Source organism: Pyrus communis, chromosome 5, assembly GCF_963583255.1.
Source record: "Pyrus communis chromosome 5, drPyrComm1.1, whole genome shotgun sequence".
Taxonomy (NCBI): Eukaryota; Viridiplantae; Streptophyta; class Magnoliopsida; order Rosales; family Rosaceae; genus Pyrus; species Pyrus communis.
The window spans coordinates 26,580,758-26,591,909 of record NC_084807.1 but is presented as its reverse complement, the minus strand read 5'-3'; the positions used below and the strand labels follow the sequence as shown (position 1 = coordinate 26,591,909).

At 38.9% G+C, this 11,152-nt stretch overlaps 1 pseudogene; it reads right to left on the bottom strand.

Annotated features, from left to right (window-relative positions):
- Positions 1-7,225: 7,225 nt before the first annotated feature.
- Positions 7,226-10,606, bottom strand: LOC137734938 (disease resistance protein RPM1-like; annotated as a pseudogene).
- Between the last annotated feature and the right edge of the window lie 546 nt (positions 10,607-11,152).

The window sequence follows — 11,152 nt, the reverse complement described above, 5'->3', positions numbered from 1 at the left end:
AGGGTTAGGGCAGAGGGATGTAGAATCTCAGAGGGCCTCACGGAATCTGAGAGGGCTAGAGGGCTGCAAGGTTGGCCAGAAAAACTGGAAATCCTGTCGGTTATAACCGATAAGATTTTTTAAAAATAATTTTGAATCCAACGGCTAGCTGATGTCAGCTAGTTGGTGCCAGTTACCGTTGGATTCAAATTTTTTTTTTCTTTTTTAGGGTTTTTTGGGCCTTTTTTTTTTCTATAAATACCTAAACCATTCCTCACAAAATTTTCACCATTCCTACCATTTCAATTCTCATATTTTCTTTCCTCTTTCAAAAATCTATCCTTCAATTTTTTTAATAATTTTGAAATGGCCTCTTCTGCAATGAAAGAAGATGGTGTGCTTTTTTTGTTTTTTTTTTATATAAAAAATTCAAAACAAGATGTTGAGGTGGCTTAATAGTAATCGTTTAAATAGAAATGGATGGAAGAAGAGAGAGATTAGAAATAGAGATAATCCTACTTCGTCTTAAAAAGAGATAATGATAGGGAGTTTTAAATTTATAAAAAAAAATTTGTAAATTAAATGATATAGAAGTTGATGATTAAATTATAACTTAAACGTTAATAAACATGCTCATTTTTATTAATTACACATAATTTAATTTGTAAATTTTGTTGACAAATTTAATTTTCTAAGCATTATTTTAAAAAGAGACTAAAACGATATCGTGGTAGGCCTTTCATGGTGACAGCCCTTCGACACGGAAAAGTCTTACATACAGCTGGCAAGGCCTTTTCTGTCCTTCAGTTTTTGGCTTTTGGCCCTTTTTCAAGTGTGTTGAGACTTGAGTATAATTTTTAATCTTTAAATTCTTGGCCCGTCATTTAATTTGTTCGAGTGTGAGAATTAGTCACCGTAGGCATTGATTATCTGGGTTGTGAGAAACAATCATTGTTGCTTTGCTCACATCAACTCCTCACAAACATCATGTACGCCACATCTTGGTCCGAACTTGTAAATAAAAAGAACATCTTGTAGATGTTAAACAAACCAATAATGTTGCCCGTTATTTGGTCCATATGTTGTTGGAACTCTTTTGGCATGCCAGCAAATCTAAGAAAGCATAGATTTCTGAGGTACTGGATGCCAGAGGGCACCTGCTTCAGTTGAGGGGAAGCCCCAATTTGTAACTCTCGGAGAAGAGGCATGGCCCCATTGTCTATGATCAATGAGTTTAGTCCAGGCTACAAGTCCTTGAGTTTTAGCACCCGAGTTCCTTAAAAGCCTTCCTCAAAATGCACTTGCACACCATCATATGCCTTGTACGAGAACCGAAGCTCCATAGGAAAGTTTTGAAGGGCTTTCAGTGGGTGAGGCACTGTCAACCTTGACCAAAAAATTCGTCGCTCGACAAGTTATTGAAGCTATGGAATCCAACTTGGCAACTTCTCCGGAGACCCCTTCGAGTGGAGAAACCAAATAGATTCGGGTGGAATTGAAATGGATTGTTGCAGGTCAAGGACTTCATCTTCACTTATTGTGCTTAATTCTAGAGATTCAAGGTGGTTCACGTTCAATCGAAGCACATATAGCATGTCCATATTCACGTTTCAAGTTTTTCAGGCCTAACTTTCGTAGGTGCCTTAGCTTTTCTAATGCTTTAGTTAGGTTGATTCCGCCGTGATTTGTTTCCGCATGGTATTTAAATTTTGCAAAGTTTGTAAGCATCCAATACCATCATGTACTTTCACTCCTATCATGCTTAAAGTCTGAGCTGGAATTGATCTTGGCTGGTATTTCATACACCAGAGACGGTTTTGGATCTAGGATTCCTAAGTTTTGCAGATTGCATATGGACTCTGGAAGCAACTTCACCTTTGTATTCCTCAGGCCTAAGTACTTCAAGAGACATAAATTTCCCACGTATTCGGCTGGGTTGGATTAGTCGGTTCGTGAAAAAGGCAACAATTTTCATACAAAGTGGGTAGTGTAGCACCCAGTCAAACAATGCCAAACACACAGATTGAATTAATGAGAATCTGTTACTAAAAATATCAATCGAGAAAGAATTTAAAGGGAGAGAGAAAGATGCTTGCAGCTGCCATCAATCCATCACGAATTTGTAGTGGAGCAGTTCCCGCAAAAGATCATGAACTCTACAACTTCGAGCTTTTCCATCAATGTAAACTATTTTTCTCTTATTTCGAATGAAACTAAAATGTTCTTTTCACGATCAAAAGCACATAACCTTGTTTTCGTAAAATTTATGCTACCTTTTTCGACACCTTGTGTAACCAGAGAGGTTGATGCTTGAGCTGTTCAGCAACCTGCTTCACAAATGTATAAAGAGCCCTTCAGAAATTCTTATGAAAATTTCATAAACTATTGAACTTCATTACTCACAACTGGGTAGATTAAATACGCTATCGACTTGAGTGTAACAACCTCGTATCGATCATAATAACGTATAAAATTCAACAAAGATCAAACAGATCAGAGATGCAAAAACTATAAAATGAAAAATGCAAAAAAGCACAAGTCAGAGAAAACACCAAACAATTAGAGCCAAAAATACATTGATGACAACAGAAACATCTGATACAAAAAAATTAGCACATCCCTATAACCAGTTGGAGTGAACTTCTTGGCAGTGATTTTGCTTGGCCAGCTGACTTGCCGTGGGTTTCATTAACGTTGAACTCCTTGATAGAGGTGGTGACTTGCCCGGGAACTTTGGTTTAGCGCTTGGAGTGTCTTGAGCCATGTGATTAGGGAGTTCTAATCGTGTCGAAACACCATAAAACATGACAGTAAGAAACAGCTTCATATGCTAATTCATGTTAAGCCGATTTAGAAAACGGAAAATATTATTGAGTCGAAATTTTGATAAGAAATGAGAGGAGGCAGAAGAAGTACACAGGGTACCTCTAATATTATTTTCTACTACTGCAGAGACCTCCGCTTCCATGCAATTATTTGAGTCAATACATCTGATTGTTGTGCCTTGGCTGATTATCTTCACCAACATACAAACCCACAGTTGAATAGTTTAAAATACAAGAAATAAAGACATCGAGAAATTTACGAGGTTCGGCAAAAACCTGCCTACGTCCTCGGAGAGATATTGCTCTTCACTAGGAGAAAAACAGTACAAGTTACACATGAGTTAAATCGACATAACCCAATCCCATATCCCTTGTACACCCACTCACAGAATTTTCCCAAGAGCCTCACTCTACCCCAAGAGTTCTTTCATAAGAGACATTTCACTCTAGCTCTCTTGATTTCTCTCACCCGTGCCCATGGTAGAGCCAAATGCTCTCACCATCTCTTTTTAAGCTTTTCTTAATCCCCTTTCTTCCACCCGAAAGCCAATAATTATGGCTTTGAAAAAGCCACAAAACAAGGAACAAATCAAGCCACAAAATAAGGAACAAATCAAGCCACAAAACAAGGAAACATAATCCTCATCATGATGTTCCCTCATCAATATTGTTTTGTTTCCTAACCTAATTTGGCCACTATCCAACAATCTCCACCTTGGCCAAATTGTACCAAAGTCCATTGGCCTTACGTACCAGCATGCACACTCTGAATCAACCTCGTTGGTCCTGTTCCGATTCAGTCACTGCCAATGCATGTGCAGCTGCTGCAAGCAAAAAAAAAACATTTAGCTTCAGACAGGATCTCGACACATCCTCGTCTCCTCCAGTAGGTTTTCCTCCTCTTCATTGTCTGCAACTTGGAAACTTGTCAGTGCACCCATTTCCAGCAACACCCGTCGAGCCAGACAAACATTCCTCACACTTCTCATTCTTCAATACCATCTCATCACCTGTGAATCTCATAGCTCCACCTGCTGCAAAACCCCTGCAACACTTGAGACTATACATCACCAGGAGATGTGTTGCTTCGAGTACCTAGAGGGCATACTCGAAGTCTTCCGCCACAAAATTGCTGCTACCTGGACCAAGATCATCCTTTCTTTTTCTCAAAGGACAATTTATCTTTTTATACCCGAATTCTTTGTAGTCATAGCATTGTGGTCCCTTGCCTTTGGAGCTTGATTTGAACCTGCTGTCTCTCTCAAATCCTCCTCCCAATTTTCTTCTATGATTCCAACCTTGAACAGCTAAAGCAATCTCGTGCCCACCATCAACAATGGTCTTCCTCTTTTGTGTATCATAACACACCAAAGAAGCCTGCACCTGCTCCAAACTTACTGTATCTTTTCCATGCAATAAGGTTGTCACAAGATTCTCATACGAATCTGGAAGTGAGGTAAGAAGTAAGAGGGCTTTATCTTCTTCCTCAACCTTAACATCAACTTTCCTCAATTGATCCAAGTATCCATTGAACACATTCATGTGGTCCATGAGATTCCCGCCTTCATCCATCTTCAGCTTGTACAGCTTCCTCTTCAGATGTAACTTGTTGGTCAAACTCTTAGCAATATAGAGTTTTTCCAACTTCTCCCACAGTGCAGGCACAGAATCTTCATCCATAACATTGTTGATAATGTTATCAGCTATGCAGTGTCGAATCGTGCTAACACAACGCGACTCCAGCTCCTCCCACTGGTCATCTGTCATTTCTTTAGGCTTCCCATCTTTTCCCTTCAAAGCTCTAACCAAGCCTTGTTGAGTCAAGACATCCTTTACTCTCATCTGCCAGAGAGTAAAAATGCCCTTCCCATTAAACTTCTCAACTGAAAACGACATGTTTGTAGTCATCATGGTGAATAATAAATCTGAACCTTCAATGAACCAAAGCTTCCAACAAAGCTCTGATACCAATTGTTGTGCCTTGGCTGATTATCTTCACCAACATACAAACCCACAGTTGAATAGTTTAAAATACAAGAAATAAAGACACCGAGAAATTTACGAGGTTCGGCAAAAACCTGCCTACGTCCTCGGAGAGATATTGCTCTTCACTATGAGAAAAACAGTACAAGTTACACATGAGTTAAATCGACATAACCCAATCCCATATCCCTTGTACGGGTCTCACAGAATTTTCCCAAGAGCCTCACTCTACCCCAAGAGTTCTTTCACAAGAGACCTTTCACTCTAGCTCTCTTGATTTCTCTCACCCGTGCCCATGGTAGAGCCAAATGCTCTCACCATCTCTTTTTAAGCTTTTCTTAATCCCCTTTCTTCCACCCGAAAGCCAATAATTATGGCTTTGAAAAAGCCACAAAACAAGGAACAAATCAAGCCACAAAATAAGGAACAAATCAAGCCACAAAACAAGGAAACATAATCCTCATCATGATGTTCCCTCATCAATATTGTTTTGTTTCCTAGCCTAATTTGGCCACTATCCAACACTGATAACTTCAACTTCTTAAAACATCTTTTGGTTTGGCGGAGTTTTTTACAAGTTCCGGATGATTCCTTTTTGCCAGTTCAACAATTTTTCAAGGAAAGCTAAGGGATTTAAAACAAGGGACAATTAACCGAAGAAAAAACAGAGTTAGTGGTTAATTTATCAAATTACAAGTAATTATAATTCCCTTAATCTCTAATTTGTTCACGTAAACAATGTAATACAGTTCAGATGCATGAATTAAACATACAGATATTGAAATGAATTAGCAGAATCGATCATCAATTGATGTGGTAAGCATAGAAAATGATCAAAAAATTCGTTGTTTTGGCACATGACTAGGAGAATAGCAAACCAATGTTTTTGAAAACGCTTACGCGAGGGCTGCTAACCTCCTGATGGCAGGAGCCATTCCTCCACCTCCTCGGCCTCCCGACCAGTCTCCGGCAGAGTGAAATCAAAGAACTTGGGCGCATCGAATTCATAGTCCATGTTAATTTCTCCCCCCTCGAAAGCCTCCGTAACGAACTTCACCATTTCTTCGTCCATCTCTGTCTCCCCCTCCCTATGAACCAGCTTTTAGGCAAATGAGCCAGCAAATTTTAAAAGTAATTTGTGTCATAATATTCTGGAATGTTTTACTCCATTGCTGATTCTCGCGTTCTCGAAAAGCTTTCGGGGGACTTTCGAAGAAACGACCGAGATTCAAAGTTTCCCGGGAAATCAAAATGCCGAAACAGAGGGAGAGAGAGAGAGAGAGATTATATATAAATATATGTGTATATGTGTATCATGCCCTTTAACAAGAGGGATTCCTATTTTTTTTTAAAAAAATGGGAACACTTTCTTGACCGTTGGATTGACTTTAATGAAATTGTGTCAGAATAAATCATAGGCAACACAATCTTAATTGCACAATTTCATTAAAGCCAAATCTAACGGTCAAAGAGGGTGTCCCCATTTTTTTTTTGTTAAAGGATTCCGATATGTATATATGTATGTAGAAGTTTTGATTAAGGTTAATGTGAAACCCTAATTGAAATTTCTGATATGTGAAGAAGAAATGGAAGATTGGATATTTGTTTTGGGAGATAATTTCGGATTGGTTTTAAGAGGGCAAACTCAGCAACAAAAAGAAAGACGACGAAGACAAAGGAGGAGGAGGAGGAGGACGACGACTTTTCTTAGTGCTCAAGGTTGACAGAAATGTTCCTCCGATCCAAAATTTTGAAATTGTGGGCTCCACTCCACTACCCCCAAACACTTATTTTGTGGGCCCCCACTTAACATATTCGTTGCGTCTAACTAAATGGGAGTTTTAAGGGTATAGACTTATAATAAGCATCTAATAAACCTTTGGCAGTTGAATTTTGATACTACGAGCCGGTTAATTTTAGAATATTCAGACCAAATGACACAAGAATCTCACGTTTTTATAATTTTCAAGCCATAGCCAATAAGCAATTTTGATTCTTTTTTTTTGAATTTTAATTCCATTTGTAAACAAGTATATCAAATTTGACAACCATAAAGAACTATTTTTTCTCCGTTGCATGCAAGGATACATGTATAAATGCATATTATGTTTTTCAAATATATCATATCATGACAAATTTAACTATATTAAAGATATGTGGCTGAATTAATCTATATGCAAAACGAGAAGGCTCAACACTTCAAATTTCTAAAATTCACAATCTACCCTTTGGTTAACAAAATTTCTAAAATCCACAATCCTACAAATTAATGTCAAGAAAATAAAATAGTAAAGAATTGGTAAATATAAAAAAAATTGGATATTTAGGTTAAGTTGAACGAAAATATATGATTTAATTTACTAAATCATGTTCTTCAATCTTATTACTTTTCTCAATTAATTGAATTGTTGATCAAGTGACAAAACCCAAAAAAAATTGAAGGGTTTTTATTCATTTTTACAGCAAAGATACGAGGTACATAATTGTCACTTATCTCGTGTAAAAACTTGATGCATTCATAAAAAAAAATGAATGAAATTTTATCATGTCATTTGAGCATTCCAAGTCTCAGGTGATGATAGCTTTTTATTTTAATTTTTAATAAAAAATAATTTATTAGAATCACCAATAAAATTAGAAGAAAAATGCTAAGAAGACCACACCACACCTTAACAAGGATAGCAGAGCAAACAATTTAGACACTCCCATATTTTTGATCAGTTGGAATCAGGCATTCAACCAAGACGAAAAGTCGAGATCATAAAGGGAGTGGGCTTTATATTGGCCAATTCTCGGGCCAGGCTCGCAAGCAACACGAACTTGTCGTATATGTTTAACAGTCCAATAATGTGGGCCATTATTTGGATCCATTTGTCGTGCAAACTCCTTCGTCATGCCATAAAACGTAAGATCTCTCAGTTGTCGGAGATGGTGGATGCCAGATGGCACCTCCTTCAGTTGTGGGCAACGTCCAATGTAAAACACTTGGAGACAAGGCATAACCCCATTGTCTATGATCAACGAATTTAGTACCTCCATTTCCCCGAGTACGAGCTCCTTAAGTCTCTGAAATCCTCCTCCCTCAAAATGCAGCTGCACGCCATCATATCCCATTTTTCCCACACGGAGCTCCGACAGATTGGGTAGATTTTGAAGGGCTTTCAATGGAGAATCTCTCAACCTTGACCACTGAATCCCCAATTTGACGAGGTGTTGAAGATTTGAAATCCAACTTGGCAACTGCTCTAAACGCCCCTTCAAGTACAGAGACCGAATAAATTGTGGTGGAGTTGAAATGGATTCTAGATCAAGGACTTCATCTTCACTTATTGCACTTAAATCTAGAGTTTCAAGGTCTTTCATCTTTTCAATAGAAGCACACAGAGCCCTTCCATCTTCACGTTTCAATTTTTTTAGGCCCAACTTCCGCAGCTGCCATAACTTTCCCAGTTCTTTGATTAGCTTGATCCCTCCATGATTCGCCTCCACATGGTACAGCTTTTGCAAAGCTTGTAAGCATCCAATACCTTCATGCATCTTCACTCCTCTTTGCCTATTTATGCAAAAATCCATGTTGTCGTCGCGATAGTAGGCCAAAAGATGCCGCAGCTTAACAAGCTTATTGATCTTGGTCGGTATTTCATACACCAAAGACTCTTTTAGATCCAGGGTTTCTAAGTTTTGCAGATTGCCTATGGAGTTTGGAAGCAACTTCACCTTTGTATTCCTCAGGATTAAGTATGTCAAGAGATACAAATCCCCCACATATTTCGGAAGTTGATTGATTGGAGCATCCATGAAATCCAATACTTTCAGGAGTTTAAAGTTTCCCCTCAATGTATTGAGGAAAGACTCGGGCCATTCTTCTTGGTTGAAAGCAAATACAGAGCGAATTTGAGACTCTCCAATGCTTCCCGGGGCATCAGAGGGACTGCTGTCGATTGAGAGACGTCGAGTTCGAGTTGTTGGTTTTGAGGTCAACTCAAATTCTGATAACAAATGACAGAAGCTTGAATCCACACCCTTTTTAAGGAGCACTTCGCGCCAAAGATCATGAACTCTACAACTTCGAGCTTTTCCATCAATGGAAACTTCTGACACTTGAACCAGGCTTCTGTGAATTAGCTCAGTCAAATATTCCCCTCCAACATCTTCCAGTGTCTTGCCCTTCTGCCATTCTACAAACCCTTCAGCGATCCACAACCGTATCAATCTTACGCAATTAATTGAGTAGTCCTCTGGAAAGATGCCAAAGTATAAGACACACGATTTGAGGTGATATGGTAGATGGTAATAGCTGAGGGATAAGATTCTTGTGAGGCTTGTAAGATGGGGATTGCTTTCCAACTCTGAACTTAAGCTATTGGATAACTTCCGCCATTCATCCACCACTTTATCTTTCCTTGACAGCAGACCACCTATGCAAACAATTGCCAAAGGTAGTCCCTCGCACTTTTTAACGATTTCCCGTGACATATCTTCTAACTCTGGAGGGCACTTTCCCTCCAATTCAAACTGAAATGCCTTTCTACAAAACAATTCCCATGCCTTCTTCGGGGGCAGAGGTTGCAAGTGATGGACATGAACAAAACAAGATCTTTTGCAAAAATCGGCAACATCTTGACTCCTTGTAGTAATTATTATTCGTCCGCCTTTATTACCTGGTAAAGCATGTTCTATAGCCCCCCAAAAATCTTCTCTCCACACATCATCAAACACAACAATATACCTCTTTTGCTGCAAATACTCTCCTGATTTTCTGATCAGGGACTCCTCATCCATTGTGTCAATTCCTTCTGGGAAAGGATCCTTCCTTGAACTGCAGAACTTCTTGACTACCGTCCTCAGAAGATCCTCCTCCTTGTACGACTGGGACACCGAAAACCAAGCGTAGCAATCAAAGTGGTCCATCACCGTCTGACTGTCATAAACTTTCTTGGCTAGAGTGGTCTTCCCAAGTCCTCCCATGCCAACCACAGATATCACTTCGCGTCTCGGCTCTCCTCCTACCAACAAATCAGTTAGCTCTTTTCTGGCAGAGTCAATCCCCACCACTTCATCCTCCCTAATGACAAGGGAAGCCAGTCGAGGGTCAGGCCGTAGAAGAGTCTTTTCGCCATTTTCTCCACCTTGCTGGTCAATGGGACTGAGTTCGTATCTTTTTCTTCTTTCCAGATATCACGAACCAATTCCTTCATACGGTCAACTTTCGAAACTATCCCATCCTGTGATCTCATTTTTTTAGCCAACCGGATAATTTTATGGAAAAAACGAATGAACCCAGGATCTTGATGGTGCCGTGTGATGCGGAGCAAATATTCATCAATGACATCTTCAATGTAAAAAGCTGCGTCTCTTACTTGGTTGACCCAAGTTTTGACACTGTCATTCGTCGTCTCTCCATCTGCAGCCGCCTTAGCATCTGCGTCCCTGAGGAATGATCGGATGCTCTGTAGCTCGTCTCTGATGAAACTAACTCCTTCGCGTGCGTCTCTTGAAAGGTTTTCCCCTGTGGTGATGAGTAGTTGAATTAACTTGTCGATCACTAAGCATACAATTCGTTCTGCCATAGAATACGAGCATCCAACAACCCCAAACTATATGCTATCTGTTTGGTTTGGGTGAGCAAACAGTTGCTCGGAAAAAAAAAAAAATTGGGAATCAAAGGTAGAGAAAGGAAATCTGAAAACTAGAAAAGGAAGCAAGAATCAGGAGCAATTTGAATGCTGTGAAGCAGATGCCTTTGGTATCAAGAAAATCAGAAGCAATGAAGCAGATTGAGAAAATTGATGGATTGAAATGTTCAGACACCTTCCTTTTAACCTCAGACGGGCTTCTGTACATCATGATTAAAGGGCTAGAACGCCAATTACCATTTTACAGCTGGCAACTTATTTGGTGCTTGCCTGTGGTTTTGAAGAAATTTTTCGAGGGATACATCATGTGTTTGTATGAAAATAGTGAGAAATTTTATTTTTTAAATTATAAATTTTTTAACACACTTATCATATTCTTTGTATAGTAATATATGATATATCATTATGTGTATTGATCACATTAAAAAATCTTTCATGACTTTGCTTTTATTTTGTTTAGGCTTTTTAGCCAAAATAGTCCATGAGATTTGCATAATTCCTCACTTTGGTTTCTAAGATTTCAAATCAATACAAGTGGTCTCTGAGATTGTCCATCATCTATCATTTTGATCATTCAGTTAAAAACTCCGTTAAGTGTCCCGGAGCTATTGGCCAGAAGTTTGAGCAATTTTCAAAGCTTCGTAACTCAATCGTTTCTTTAGCAAATTCGACCCATAATATATCAAAATGAAGATAGGAAAGTGTAGAATAAGATTATAACTATTTGGA